Source organism: Sturnus vulgaris, chromosome 9 (assembly GCF_052056855.1).
Source record: "Sturnus vulgaris isolate bStuVul1 chromosome 9, bStuVul1.hap1, whole genome shotgun sequence".
In the NCBI taxonomy this organism is placed as follows: domain Eukaryota; kingdom Metazoa; phylum Chordata; class Aves; order Passeriformes; family Sturnidae; genus Sturnus; species Sturnus vulgaris.
Genome location: NC_142251.1, coordinates 18,047,955 through 18,063,503, shown reverse-complemented (window position 1 = coordinate 18,063,503; position 15,549 = coordinate 18,047,955). Strand labels below are relative to the sequence as shown.

The window sequence follows — 15,549 nt, the reverse complement described above, 5'->3', positions numbered from 1 at the left end:
TTTACTGTAAAAGCAGCTTTTATTGTAGTGGCAATTACAGAAAGAGAAAAAGCAATTTAGTCTTTTATGTGGTTCACAGTTTCACTAATGCCATAGACTTTTAACTGACTTGAGTTGTTATGCATTAACTCACAAAAGCATGGTTACACAAACATTGCTAAAATAAAAAATAACATAAGACACAGCAAATTTGAACTCCTCAAACATAGGCTTAATTCCTCAAATACCAATAATGCTTTTATATAACAGCTTTGTTAGTGCCCTCACCTTCAAGCCAAAGTCGCTATAAAGTAAACTACTCAAACAAACCTGCAGAAGAAAAAGGTTTTTAAAAATCAGCAAAGAATTCCTTACTCCTCTTGTAGTGTAGTTCCTAGTGCTTTCTGCGTCTCCTGTCATGTGATAACAAAAGGTACTTAGACAAAAGGCAATGTGGCCAGTTGTGCTGGAACAAGGACTCTCATTGCCATGGGATATCCCTGGCATGTTCTGTTCACTTCTGGGGTAAAATCTGTTCAGAAGACTTTCATAATCTTTAGTTCTGTTGACACCATAGAGCACTGCATGTCTCCAGCTCTGTCTCATCCAGTTGACCCTTGCCAGGTGTCTGGCATGAAAAATGTCATTCTCTCAAAGGAAACTGCTTCAAGGACTGGAAAAAAGTCCAGTCAGTGTTTTCCCTCCTTTCCTTCCCATCAGGTAGAGGATTGAATCTCTCCACACAAGACAAGAGGTGTTTCCAGCACTCTGTTGATTTTACAACCATGTGAGGCAAAAGTTCCCCCAAAGTATTGTATCCTTTTATCTTCGGCCTGCAAAACAGCACAGAGAACAGAGTAATCACCTGAATTATTTTGTTGAGCCTCAGATTCAGATTCCAGAATTTGTAATTGTGTCTGAGGAGTCAGTGGCATTGCAGTACCCAGCATGCAAGCAGATGCCAAGCACTTACACTGAGGCTTTTCAATTATTTCTGGGTAACACAGTCACAAATAACTACCTTTGTTATCCTTTGGGATAAGAATGTATATGAACCTCTTAACAAAGCAGTTCTCACTTATCACTTAACATGGTTACACTAAAACCCATATCAGATTAAGGACATGACTACATGACTATGCTTTAAATAAGCTAGCACTAGATATCTGTGTCTGTGGTTTTTCTACAAAAGATCATCCGGGGAAGTTAAGATAAACCAACTAAACCCATGATGATAATGCATGTAAGTCAAAATGCATTAAATCCCTCTGTGGATATTCTCACTGAGAGGTAAAGTAGTCTGACTTTACTGTAAAGAGGATTAAGCTACCATGAACTACAGCCATTTTCCTTTTGAATTAGATCATCCACGGAGGAGCTTAAAGCACTGTAGCTTGGTGCACTTACTTCACATATATCCTTAATTTATCTGAATTTTCCTATGAATGGAACAAGCCTTGGTTAACCAAAAGGCTCCTTTACTGAATTTCTGCTGACGCTACACCACATTACCTTTTTAGTTGTTTACAAATCTCCTCAATAAAACAGCTAAAGTTGTTTTACAAACAGCAGAACCAGAGGCACCCTTTTATACTGAAGAGGAGAGTGCCAGCAGCAGGTGCAGAACCTGGGACATCTGACAGGATCATCAAGTGCAGTGCTCATCCTAAGCTATTGCTAATCTTGAAAAGCAAACAAAGAAGCAAAACTTGAATTCAGTATTACAGTCCATCTGGAAATGTCTTCTTAAGCGTGAAAAGACAAACAAACAAGGCACTCTCACGGGACAAATTTGGGATGGAAGGCATTTTTGTTCTCCTGCTGAGCTAGGCTGGCACAGCACTGGAGTACCCATGTCACTGACCTGAGGTGCCCTAATTTCAGCTGGGAGAGTGTTAATTTTCTTCCAAGCACGTACAGTGCCATGTTTTGGATTTAGTATGAGAATACTGCTGGTGACACACTGATGGTTTAGTTGTTGCTAAGTAGTGCCTACTCTAAATGAAGGCTTTTTTCAGTTTCCCATGTTCTGCCAGCAAACAGGTGCACAAGAGGCTGGGAGGGAGCACAGGCAGTGCAGCTGACCCGAGCTGGCCAGAGGGATATTGCACAGCACAGAATGTCATGCTCAGGAAATGAACTGGGGGGAGCTGGCCAAGAGCTGCTGATCGTGGCTTGGGCTGGGCATCAGTCACACAGTGGTGAACACTTCTACTGTACATCACTTGCATTTCTTTAGACCCTTCTTTTTTTATTATTACTAATGTTTTTTCCTTATTTCAATTACTAAGCTCTTATCTCTTACCTGCAGTTAAGTGATGACATGAAGATACATTTTTAGAGGTTAAATCAGATGCACTCTGAAATTTATCCATCCCACACTCACAGATGAAATGCTAACTAATGAGCGAGGAAGAGCAAACACTTCCTCAGTCTGATACTGACTCTGATGTTAGCTTATCTGAATGATAAATTTTACACTCGACTAAAATGAAGTTGATACAATTCACAGTTCTGAGTATTGGCAGGTAATTGAGATGTAGCAAATAAAAATCCAAAGAAAATAAAGCAAAAATACATTAAACAAAGATTCCTCTTCATTGCTAAAAGGTAGTTTGGCTTCAAATGTGGCAGCGAACAGAGAGCTCGAAGTACAATATGAAATAAAGTGCAACTAATTCTCCAAATATTGTCTTTATCCAGTTTTCTCCACAGCACATACAAGCATATACCTGCAATAGAGATTTTGTGCTAACCTATCTATTGCCATTCCCTATGGATCTGAGATATTAACATTGACAGAGAGAAAGTTTAAAAAAAAAAGCTAATACAGAGAGATGTTGAGCTTTATTTTTTATTATGTCTTTGTTAATTCTTGATCTTCCCTAAAAAGAATGAGAAAGGAATCTGCCTACCCAAAGAGGCAGTGACTGCCAGAGGCACTGCTGGTCTCACACCTGCAATCCACATGCCAGCTACAGCAACACTTGTGCACACCTGGTGCAGTAGCAGCAGCTCTGCTGCCAGTGGTTCTGCAGGAAAGCTCTAGAAACTGCTTTTTCTTTGACTTCAGGCAGGCTACAATTGTCTCTGCTTTGCATCTCCAAATAACCAGCATCAAGACTGGGTTTATGTACACTAAGCTGTTATACCACTTAAATGAAAGCTTGGGATAGTTTCTCCATGGTGATCTACATCAGATTAAATAAGAGTCAGATCTGAGAAGAGAGTCTGGCAGTTATAAAAGAAGCAAAAGTCTATTGTTCATGAAATAGAGAATATGTCCATATCACATGTGATAGTAAAATGTTTTAAATTTGTTCAATCATCCTCTATAATAAGAAAGATATAACTTTTCTTACAGATCTGTTTCATCAATGCACAAGACAGCCCAGAAAGAGTATCCCTACAACTCCCATAAATATAAGACACTTCATACTAGCTTATAACATAGATTTTTTTTCTTGCTTTTTATACCAAAAGTGCTAGAATTACAGCATGCACTACATTGTGCTAAATAATTTTTATTCACAATTGAAATATTTATTTAATCTCTAGCTGAAAAATTCCTTGTGCAAGGTGTTTGGAGAGCACACTGCCATCCTTTCCCTCCCCTTACACTCTGTTACCCTGTGCTTCTGCCTGAGGTGGCTTAAACCTCCTTCCATGCCCATGGAGTCCCTCTGCAACCCACTGCCCTGCAGCCCGTTACCCTGAGGGACAGTCCAGGACCTCTGCCCATGAGAGGATGGCTCCCTTTCCAGGGTGTCCCGCTGCTGGGAACACTGCAAGGTTCCCCATCTCCTTGATCCAGCAGTGTCACTACTCACTGGGATATGCTATCAACAGGGACAAGCTAAAACGTTCATCCTGAAGTGGCAAATGGTCCACATGCTGTCTGGCACAGCTTGAACCTTCCGCCTCGCAGAAAAACATTACCTGGGGGCATGTGTGGCTGCAAGGGACCAGTCATTCAATGCATATTTCTCCTGCAAAACTTTCTTCAGCATCTGCACTGCTCTATGATTATCTGAATGCTATTCAATCTACTTCTAACTTGAGTTACGTAAGTATATTTGCATGTATATTGTGAGCATTATGCTAAATGAGATGGGACTGCCTATGTAATCATGCCGTGACTTTCCCTTAGGGAAACCTGGTAAAATTATGTTCCATTACATCTGTAAAATACTACCCATTAAAAGCAGGAATAAAACTTTTATGTTCATGTGAAACAAAGCACAAAAGATTCTCCACCCTTTAACTTGTATCAATTTTGATATGAAAGAAGCATTTCCCAGGCAAGAAGGGAATCTATCTGAATTAGACTTCACTATTACATGCTTTTGGCTTTGATTGTTTAGCACTTAAACCTCTTTCCAAAATTTTGTATTTTTTTCTTATTTTAACATTATGAAACAAGAGAGAACAAAACCAGTTCATCTGCATTGAAGAGGATAGACAACAACTTTGGAATAAATGTTCTTGGGAATTTCTTATTTGTTATTGTCTATGCCACAGAAGAGAACAACTGTTTCTGCTGTACTATTCAGGGTCTTTTACTCTTGCTGCTGGTCAATTCATTGTTTTAATTTGTTGATGCTCTGGCAAACTTTCAAGTATGTCATGGGAGAATTTTAAAAATGAAGCATTCATTTAGAAGTCACACAGTGGTGATATATATACTGAGCTTCAATTTAAACCATTATTGCATACCATCCTTTTCCTTTTGTAATAATCTATTAAATGCTTTCAAGTATGGAGAAGGAATAGCAACCTGTAGATCTGAATGGAGCCCAGATGACCTATAAAATACATCCTGACTCACTGCCTGACTAGTTCCAGCTCTCATCTCTAATGGTTACTATTGTTATTCTACCATTCAGACAACCACACACATCAATTATACATTCTTCTGGGTCACAAATCCATTTTCTCAGGCAACACTTTTGTCTTAATGCATGGTGCTGCTTCTTCAACCTGTGACCAAAGTTGAAGGTCTCAATATTAAAACGATGTTACTTTTTCTTAAGCTATGTTGATAATCAGAAAAACAGCTTCATGGCAATCAGAAGGTGCAGCTTTTTGAACTATTTAAAGAGTGTGTTTAGACCATATATTTTCTCTTTATTACAGCAAATGTATTAGGCAGTACTTTGTGCTTTAGGTGAACCTTTTTTCTTTTATTCTATTGGTGCCTGGCAGCCCAGCTATAATTAAATGTCCTCTGCCTTCTCTATTTTGTGACACAATTCAGTCATTTTAACTGGACTTTTCCTGAACATATAAATGGCTGGCTCAAGAAGCAAAACTTCTCAGTGAAGCAAACTCTAAACCTTTCACTATGCATTATCTCAATAACTTTTTTAGAGTCTGGCTTATGCTTACCTTATTTTAAGTGATTATGATGACAAAATCTTCAGATAACTGTCTGAAGTCTAAGACAGGTCTCTAATTTAATTTTTTTTGCATATACTATTCTCACAAACAAACTACTCATTATTTCCAAAGGGGACAAAGTAATTTCAATTTTGTCATTGACAAAATAAATAGGGTAGGGTAACACACCACTTCCAAGGGTTTCTTGCCCATCATGTATATTCTTAACACTCAAAGTGAGAAAATCAGGGTAAGGGTCCTGAAGCCTCCTCAGCAAGATGTGAAGGCCAGGCCTCAGCTTTGTCCAGCCACAGGAGCCAGCAGCACCCCATCACCAGCAGTCCCAGGGGCTGGAGGAACACACCCAACTCACCACCACTCACTGCAGTGCAGAGCATCTGCCTCAAGGAGGTTGCTTCTAGCCATGGGATGTTGTCCTGGTTTAGGGTCACCCCAAGACAGATGTCAACACCAAAGATGCCATCAGATCAACCCAACAGGTTCAAGACAAAGTCAGTGGAACAATCATTGCAGCAAAACTGTTGTATTTCTGTATTTCCATCGTTTCCAAGCTCTAGTCTCAGCTGCCTTCTCAGCACAGAGCCAGTTTTGCTGGCTACAAGATGAGGCTCCTCTCCTGTAGGCACATTGGGCACCACAACAAAATAATGGTATTTTGTTTAAGTCATGCAAACTGTTCTACGGAGAATAAATATTTGAGACAGTCAGTGAATCTTATAGTTGGATAAGTAACTCCACAACCAAGGAAAGCATCCATTCATTGGCAGACACAAGCACCTGACAAACTGGAACAAATATGCAGATGACTACAGAGAAACAAAAATTGCTTCATTTGTGTATAGATCTACACACATAAATGTTCATGTTCGTATAAATGCACGTCTGAGTACACACATATCAGCAGGCACAAACCTAAACAGAAACCTGTTAGCTGGCTTTTTGCCTACTGTTTCCTCCATCCATGAGCTGCTTTCTCAGGATAGTGTTGCAGTCAGAGGCTTGTGCACAATCCTACCAGTCTGATGTGAAGCATTCTCCTCATATGCTCAGTCCCTGCTGCCATCCTCATTGGGCAGGTCCAGCTTAATTGCTCCACAAAAAGCAGCTCTTCCCTCTGGAGACCTATGACCAGGGGTGTGGTATCATCAGGCAAATCCTTCAAAAATAATTTTCATGTTCTCTTCAGTCTTTCTGGGGCATAAATCAGGGCATGGGAATCATTTCTGAAGTTGGTTTTAAAAACCTTGTCCTTTTCCAGCCTACATAGAGGCATGGGATGAGTTATCTTAACTCACTTGTCTTCCTGTCCTGGTTTGTCCTTCCCCTGGATCAGCCAAAGAAGTCACATCTCTCTAAGGACATCAACATAGAGAGTTTGCAAGGGGTTTTACTCCATGTTCAAACACGTACCATTTTCAGGACAAGCCAGTGTTCAGCATTCAGCATCTGCATTTTCCATGCTGCAAAATTCAAGGAAGGGTCTTCAGGTGCTAGGGAGCATGAAAGGATGGTAATGGAGCTGATTTCAGGCACTTTATAACCTTACCACGAGGACCATATTAATTCCTAGTGTCTCACCCCTGTTACCCACTCTGTGCCTTATCTCACATCAAGATCATTTTTAAAGAAAACCCTTGGTTTACCCTCATGAGGAGAGAGAGTAAACCTTACAGGAGAGCTGAAGTTGAAGGGATGGCCAAAGCTCTGCATTCCTGCATTTCACATGGTCACAGGCTTCGGGCCCTTAAAGCAGCCAGTGGGAACCATTTACCTGAATCCTGTTCAGATCTAGGAAAATTGACAGATAAATATTATTTTAACATAGATGTTTCTGGTTGGCTGGTTGATTTGTTTGTTTGTGGAGGCAAGGGGGTGTGCTAGGTTTAACTTTATTATAACTAAGCCTATATAAATGCAAATACTGTTTTCATAGATATAATTTCATAAAGCAAAACTACCCACAATCTTTAGCAGTGGAATTCAAGTGGCAACTGTGACAAGTAAAGAAAAATGAATGCAGTTAACTTCAGCCATTCCTGCTCATCTGAAAGCTTGTGTCAGTTCCTAAATAAGCTTTTCATTTTCCCTATTCAGTCTGCTGATCTTTGTTGATTTACAGCATGAATGAGCATGGCACATTGCAACTTGTAGAGTATATTTTTCCTAAATAATAAAACATTTATTGCAGACCCATCAAGCCTGCTAGTAGCTTTGAATTATTATTGCAATGAAGTGCCATGTTAACAACTCATTTACATTGTTGCAGAAGACTCTGGGTTAACACCATACCTAATTTAATCCTATTCAGGAGAGAGGACTCCCTAAAATATATCTAGAGCTGGTAAGTTACAATTTGATGGTATTTTTCTAATGAAATGTTCTTCAAGATGAAGCTGCCTTCATCAAGTCCATCCCACCCCTCACCTTCCCTGCTGAGCAATGGCAGCTGATCAAACCATTTCCACATGGTGTTCTCAGCAAGCTCCAGCCTCAGGCTCTTCCTCTGTCAAAACAAGAAGAAAGTATATTTAGTGAAGTGCTACAAAGATCTTGTAAATTGCTTTGGGAAGAAAATAATTTGTAGAGCAGAGAGTGAGGTCTGTATTTTGGTGGCTCTACAGCTTCATCAGTGCCCTGGGGTGAGTACCAGCCTCTAGCTGAGGAGACACAGAGCACAGACTGCCTGGAAGGGCTGGGCAGGAGCCCCCAGGGCACACTGCCACCCACCCCAGCAACAAGGGAGACACCACAGGAAGATGATTCTGCCAGAGCACTCACATGCTTTGGATGATATAATAACAATAATGATGATATTGATGATTTTAATAATAATGACGAATTATTAACAAATGAGAAAAAAGTCCCCCAGAAAGTAGGTAATTCTCCATGTGTCAATCAGAAATTACCTTATTAGTCCGAAATTAGAATCAGTGTAACACTTCTTTCCAACAGGATCCCCTTGGCATGGACAATACACTGCAAAACCCACCTTTAAATGAGCATCCTGAAACTTTGCAGCAAATGCCCCGAGGCCACAGTGAGGCCAGAGTGAACACAGCAGAGGGAAGGACATGGAGTCCAGCACACAGGGACGTGCTGTGATTGTCTCTGGAGATGGTGGCACGGTGTTAGAGAGGGCACAAGACACACCACCTCCACCATGAGCAGTGGGGCTGTCTCTGCAGTCCCTGCTGCTCTTCCATAGTCAGCTGGGTACCAGAGCTGCTGACACAGCTGCAGCACCATGCCCAGACTAGGACCGTGTGCTCAGACCAGGCTTAGCCACCCTGAGTCTGATGGGTATGGACTCCTGGGAATATGCTGTATCCTATGTCACAGGACACCCAAGTTATGACCACTTTTGCATTGTAACACTCGTTTTGACAGATATCCATAATCAAGTTACTGCTCCTGGTGTCTTGTGGGCTTGTGATTTATTTATAAGACCCCAAAAATAATTTTTCAACAGTATTGTTTCTAGTTCCTAACACTTAGTTCTGCTACTTATGAGAAATACGTCCTTTACTGAGTATAATTTAATTTGTGTCCAATAAATCCAAATTCTTCTTGCATAATCTTCCGTTTCTATATAATAAGTTGGGACAGACAACATCACAAACTTCTTTAACTCTCTTGGGTACAGTCAGAGTATCCAAAATTTCACCAAATTTTGACCAAGTCCCGTCTAACACTTTTTACCACATCATCAGGCACCCAGTCCATTCCTGTGATCATTCATTAATAATTTGATTTCCTTAGTTCTTTTTTTAAAGACATTTCAAGTGAACTTCTTAGCATGCTAAAGTTTTACTGTCATTTTCTAAGTCGCTGAAACTGCTTATAGTAGAGGGGCAGAGTTTTACTTCTCATCTATTAGTTTCATTTGCAAAAACATTGGGTTTAGTTGGTTTTTTTTTCTTTGCCTAGTACTCCAGGCTGAATATTGACTTTATTCATTTATTGACTTTATTATTGACTTGAAAAAGCCTCCTATTTCAGTTCTATTTCAATCTCCTTCCAGGGGCTGACTCTAAACCAGCCACATGCACTATTTCCCCTGAAACAAAACTAACCCAGACAGAGCCTCGGTCCTACCACCAGCTGCCTCATTTAATCCAGCACCAGGAGCCAGATGTCCCAGGCAGAGGCAACACTTCCAAGACACACATACCTGCTCTCCTCACAGGCATTGCTGAGAGGGAGGCCACCAGAAACAGAAGCCATGTGGCAAAACTGCTAAATCTGTCCCATTAGTTAGAGAAATATTCCTACATGCAAAAGCACGTTGCTCTTATTCAGCTAAAGTTGCATGGCTGGAAAATACAACCCTAAAACCTGCATCCTACCACCTAATGGGATTAAATAATGGTGATCTAATACAATTTCAATGCCCCTTTCACGTGAAAATGCTTATTCTGCTTTATTTCAAATAAATTACCAAGTTAAAGAAACTATTTGAACTGTAAGGCACAAATAAGTGAGCATTATTGTTTGCTGGTTGACTAGATAAGGAGTTAAACATCTAGAGGTGAAGTGGAGGACAATTAATGTACTACTCTGCTTAATTATCATACAATGCCCACTTCTCAGGGAATTAGAGCTATTATGATCTACTCCTACGAATAAATGAGAATTTTAGCTCTCAGAGGGTAATGCAATAGTTTTGGAAATAATCTTTTTATGAGATTGTGGCTTTATCAGTTATGTTTCAGAGTCAGTATAAACACTTTGTGTCATAGGAGAACAACTTTGGACAGGCTTGTAATTTTAATTTCTGTACCTATATTCTTTTAATTTACTTTTCCTATGCTCTTATTCTAGAAACCAAAGGAAAAATTAATTTGCTTCCTTAGATCTTTTCACAAAATATTATCATAACAGTAATATTCAAATAAAAAGTACCAATTATGATTTAAGCAATACAAATTATGTATAAATTAGTTTCCAATACGACCAAACAGCAAAAGCAGGGCTAATGATGCTCAGTGGTGTCCATACACTGGAAGGTAACTCAATCACAGCTTCAAAGACAAAGAAAGAGGAAAGAACATTTCTTTCAGAATTTCACATGATGTTTTAAGACATTTGTTTTTATTCAATTTTATACAAAAATATACTTTATGGGACATTTAGGCTCAAATTATTTGAATCTTTTTCAACAGAACTGCTGAATTACTCTAAGGATGCCCATTTTCAGAGTTTCATATTCACCTTTCCAGCAGACAGAACAAACCTAAACATACACAAGTTTTAAAGCAGTTTGACCACAAAAGAAAGCTTTAGGAGACCCAAATAGTGGACCATATGTGATATCAAATGGGCAAGCCATTAGCATCAGCTGTGAACATATTGTACCAACTGGGAATGAAAATAAAACATTCAACTACCAACTGTTATAATCTGTAAATAGTCAAACCAATTCCTCTGGGTTCCAAAAATATATGAATAGGGTGACTCATTGGGGCCCCATTGTCCTGTTCATAGGTAATGCAGCACATTTGCTCCTAGAGAAAAAAGAAGGAAAAAAAACCAGAAACTGTGGTTATTGAGATCTGATATTAGCAACAGTCTTTGTATGTTAAAAGACTCTTGGGCTTTTTGAAACTGTATCTAAAGATTTCACATTAGGGATAACAAAATAAAGAATTCTTTTGAAGCAACTTTCCTCTGTACAATGTGAAACATTAAAAAAAATATCCCCATTGCAAATTATGTTGAGAATCTGGCAGAATACTAGAAGATTTATAGAGGGCACCAAACTACTGAGAATTCATTGTACAGCTGGCAAGTGTACCCCTACCTACTAGTTGCTTCACATTTAATAATGCATGTTATGAACAGATGGATAGAATGTCAATAAGGCTCTCTGTATCATCAGTGGTAATGAAATAGTGGACTTTGAATGCTTAATAGCACAGAAAACAAAAAGCCTAGAGAAAATTTGTCAATGTCGTGCATGCAGTACTTCAGCAGTGCTCTAACACTGTTAGTGTGAGGCCATATGTTTCTTCTAACAGGATCTACTGTAGCTGGGTGCCAAAAAAAGTTTGACACTTTTTTTTTTAACTCCTACAACATGTTAAGAGCAAATACCCCGTGAATCAGTCAAGGAGAGTAGTCAGCAGAAGTGCAATATCATTACTCTTTTTTACTCCTTTTCTCAATGAAAAGAAGTTCAGGGAAACTTACTAGTAAACATTATTCTTTATACCTATTTCAGAAATACATTTGAAAGTAATTTCTTTACGATTAAATCTAGAAATAAAGGCACTAACATATATTAGGCAGTAGATTTTGTGGTCAAGAGCTGTAGAAGATGTAAGTTTAGAAAATATTGTGAGTGTAAATAGAAAAGAAAAAATACACAGCAGCACCTAGAAATTAGACACATAAAAAGGAATAAAACAGAAAATTCTCTTTGGCAAATAATCTTGGGCAAAACTCAGCTAAAATATTCAGTAAAAATGTCTTGGAATAGTCAAAACGAGGGGGATAGTCACAAGTGGCCATTCTGAGATGCAGACCTGGGAATAAGTGGGAATGAGCACACCAGGCACAGCCTTTCTCTGTAAAATGGGTGAACAAACAGCAGCCTGGCAGGCAGTAGCACCCACAAAGGCTACAAGGGCACCTGGAGTGGTGTTTCCACCCTGCACACTTCTCAGGGAAAGTGGTACACAGCTGTGGCAGGTAAGCCCCTGTGAAACACTCAGATCTCAAGTTCCACAGTACAGCTGGAATCCTAAGCATGTGAAGTCAGCAGAAATCAATGCAAGTTTAGCTATTGATTCTGGGAGAACAATTAGACAAGCACTGAGTCTCTAACAGTCTGAAAACTCCTTAGGAAAGGCTCAAGCACTTTGAGCAGAAAACCAATACTTTCTGCCTTGTGACTCACTCATAAGTGACCAAACTCCCCATCCATGCCCTCCTTCCCCACATTGTCTCCTCAAAACCTTCCTGGGCTGTTCCAGTGGTACCCAGTTATGATGCCCTGAGGTGCACACCATGCTTGTCAGCCAGGACACCCAAAAGTGCCCCTAGTGAATGCAAAGTCACCACACAATGCCACTGTGGGATGGGATCTCTACCACCACTGAACTCAGCTGTGTAAACATTCCTTGTGTTCAAAATAAATTAGAGAAGTTTGACAGAAAAACTGCATTTCCTCAGAAAACAAACTAGAAATGGCAGTTGCAAGTTGTGTAAACCATTTCAGTTTCTCCCCCTTTCCTGCAAACTAGAATGCTCATAACTAATAACAAAAAACGTTGCATTAAAAAGAAAGCAAATTTTTTCAGATGCCTGCAGTTTTTGGTCTGTATAGCACCAGTATCCACCAGCACATAACAGGAGACTGCAACTTCTTCCTTGTAGAAGGGAAAGACGTGCAGAGAAGCAGAGCCTGTCTCTGCCAGGGATGCATTGGCTTGCCTTTGCTCTGAGCTGGCACAGGCTGGACCCCTTCCTGCAACCCTGAACCCTGCAAACACGGGACTAGCCCACACTGGTAAGCCTCCTGAAAACCTTTTACAGGTCTCTGCATTTGCCTGTATAAACATATTTCAATTTCTCCTGAATAAGGAGCTAAAATTCAACCCAGGACTTCCAAAGAAGATCTCAGACTTAAGGAGAGCATCACCCTCCTTTCTCTTGCCTTCTGTTTCCTGGGAAGTATTCTGAGTTCTGACCTCAACAGCTGCACCTAACAAAAATGAAGTGAATTGTGTGCAAGCTGCAGAAGTACAAAGACTAAGCAGTATGTAGGCTTTCTGTGAAGCAAGAAGTGAGAAATTAAGAATGAAGTAGCAGCTGGGGATCCTCACTTACAGTGTCCAGAAGAGCTGTGCATCAAGAATTAGAAAGAAAGCAAAGGGACTTACCTCAAATTACTGATGAAATAGGCTGCTTATCAGATTTCTCATAGCTGGAATCTCCTGTGTTCTTTGGACCCTGAGAAAGAGAACATGAAGGAAATGCTGTGGTGAGCATCTGACTCTCGTATGATTTGAAGGTAAATGTAGTTCTCGGCCTAGAAGGTCTTAGTGGGTTTTTCAAAACCAAAAAAATATTGATAAGCTGAAGAAAGTTTCTTAAGGAAAAAAAAATATATAAATATTTAACATGTGTAAAAGCTATTAAGCAAAAAGGACATAACTAGAAATAATAGAAAGAAAAAGCTTAAGCTCAACAGAGTATTGGGAAAGTCTTCCTGACAGTGAGATATATTAGCCTGTGAAATAGTCTCCCAAGGAGAGATATGGAAGCTTTCACTTGGGATTTTAAAAACTAAAGTTGACATAACACTAAAAAAATGTTCTCAATGAAATAATTCTACACTGGCAAAAAAGCAGGCAGAATGATCTATTATGTCTTTTCTAAGTTCCTTCAGTCTTTGATGCTTTAGGAACGTATCTTGAACAGCCAAAGGTTATCAAAAAGGAGCTTCTTCAATTAATATGATGAACAACAAGATTGCAAAGGTGATCACTGTGAAAGCCTATTATAAAGCATCTCTCTAAATACCAAAAAGGACATGCTTTTCAGACAACGGGAGGTTTTACCCAAGACCTGACAAATATAACCTTAATCCACCAGCTTTCAAATACATGCTTATTTTTAAGTATGCCCTTATTTCCCATTATTTTAAAGAAACAAACTAATGTCTGAAATGACCTTAAAAGAAATAAACTTCCCAAGAGTCCTTGAAAAATTTCATACTCCACACAGACCTGGGAAAAGCTATGAGTAACTAGATTTAAGCAAACAATACTATTTGGTATTAACACCTTTCAAGTCTCTATTGACGTGTTCTGCATGTCCATCTGAAACTGTTCTTTCTTGTCATACATTGGCATATCATTGCCAATATCAATATTTAGCACATACTATGTTTCATTCACTGCTCTAAGAGCACTGATGAATAGTGAAATAGCGCCATGGAAATAATGAATTGCTGAGTTAGTGGCTGAGAATGAAGATAAAGAAAAAAAATGGTCAGTAAATATAACCTACAATAATTTTTTCAACTTCGTCTTGCCAACAATTTAGTAAGCTTTCAGATACAAAGTAGTTGTACACTATTTCCTCTAGGAACATTACAGAGGGTAAATCAGGGCTGATTTAGAAGGAACTCTCTATTCATGTGCTTTAAATAACAGCACATTACTTGTATATATAAAGAAAACCCCATCCTCTATATCCATGGACATGCAATATGCACCTTAAGAATAAAAATACCAAATATCTTGCAATCCAAAAAGTTACATTTGTAAATATTAAGTGACTCTACAGGACACGTGCCCCTTACCCTCTCAGTCATATTTTAAGTCCTTCACCCACATCCACCAGGACTTTATCTCAAAATAATTCCCCAGTTTGACAGAAACACAAAACATCTTCACTGTCAGCCACAGGAGTTTCTTATAAGGAGAGAGAGGTGGGAGGAGGAGAAGAATTAGCTCATGGTCTGCTCTGCTACCCATCCCACTGCTCCTTGGGCAGCCGACTGCCCCACCACCCCACAGGGACCACGGCTCCCCTTCCTCACTCCACCTGGACCCTTCCTACCTTTTCTCCCCACACCCTTGTATTTTTCCCTCTTATTATAAGACTTTTCATAAGCATCATTATTATTATTATTATTGTCAGAGTTTTACAGCTGGCACATCATCCCCCGCTGCACTAAATCAACACTTGTGAAAGCAGCAGCCTTTGAGTGACTGAGCAGAGCTGCTGCTTGCAGAAGTGTCAATTTGGTACAGCAGGGGATGGGGTCGCAGCTGCCAGAGAAGAGAGACCCTATTTTATGCCTCAAAATGATAAAAATGTCAGAGGGGAGGGAAATCTGTACAAAATATAAAAACAGTGTAGAACAAAGAAAAGAAAGGAGGATGGGGAAAGGGTTCAAAACAAGGAAGAAAGAGGAAAATGACACTGCACAATGGAATAAAATTGCTGCTGAATAAGATACAGGAAAGTAGGCTCTTTCAAGTTAAAAATAAGTCATATGCATATCATAAAATATAAACCTGTTGATAGTATCCTTCTGCTTTGGGGGGGAATGTCTGGCTCATTAAACTGAAAATATTGTCTTAATTACATCTGCAATAGGTTAGGATATGCTTTTAAGCACAAATGCTGGGCATGAAAATACTATTTCACAGAGGG

General features: G+C 39.5%; 1 long non-coding RNA gene across 1 annotated transcript in view; it reads right to left on the bottom strand.

Annotated features, from left to right (window-relative positions):
• Positions 1-15,549, bottom strand: part of LOC148222829 (uncharacterized) — an 80,545-nt gene continuing 64,996 nt past the window's right edge. The window contains exons 3-7 of the long non-coding RNA XR_015805421.1: positions 13,263-13,332; positions 10,767-10,883; positions 7,804-7,882; positions 5,732-7,167; positions 1-812 (exon numbers count right to left, since the gene is read on the bottom strand). This is a non-coding gene — a long non-coding RNA (uncharacterized LOC148222829). The remainder of the gene's footprint in view (positions 813-5,731; positions 7,168-7,803; positions 7,883-10,766; positions 10,884-13,262; positions 13,333-15,549) is intronic.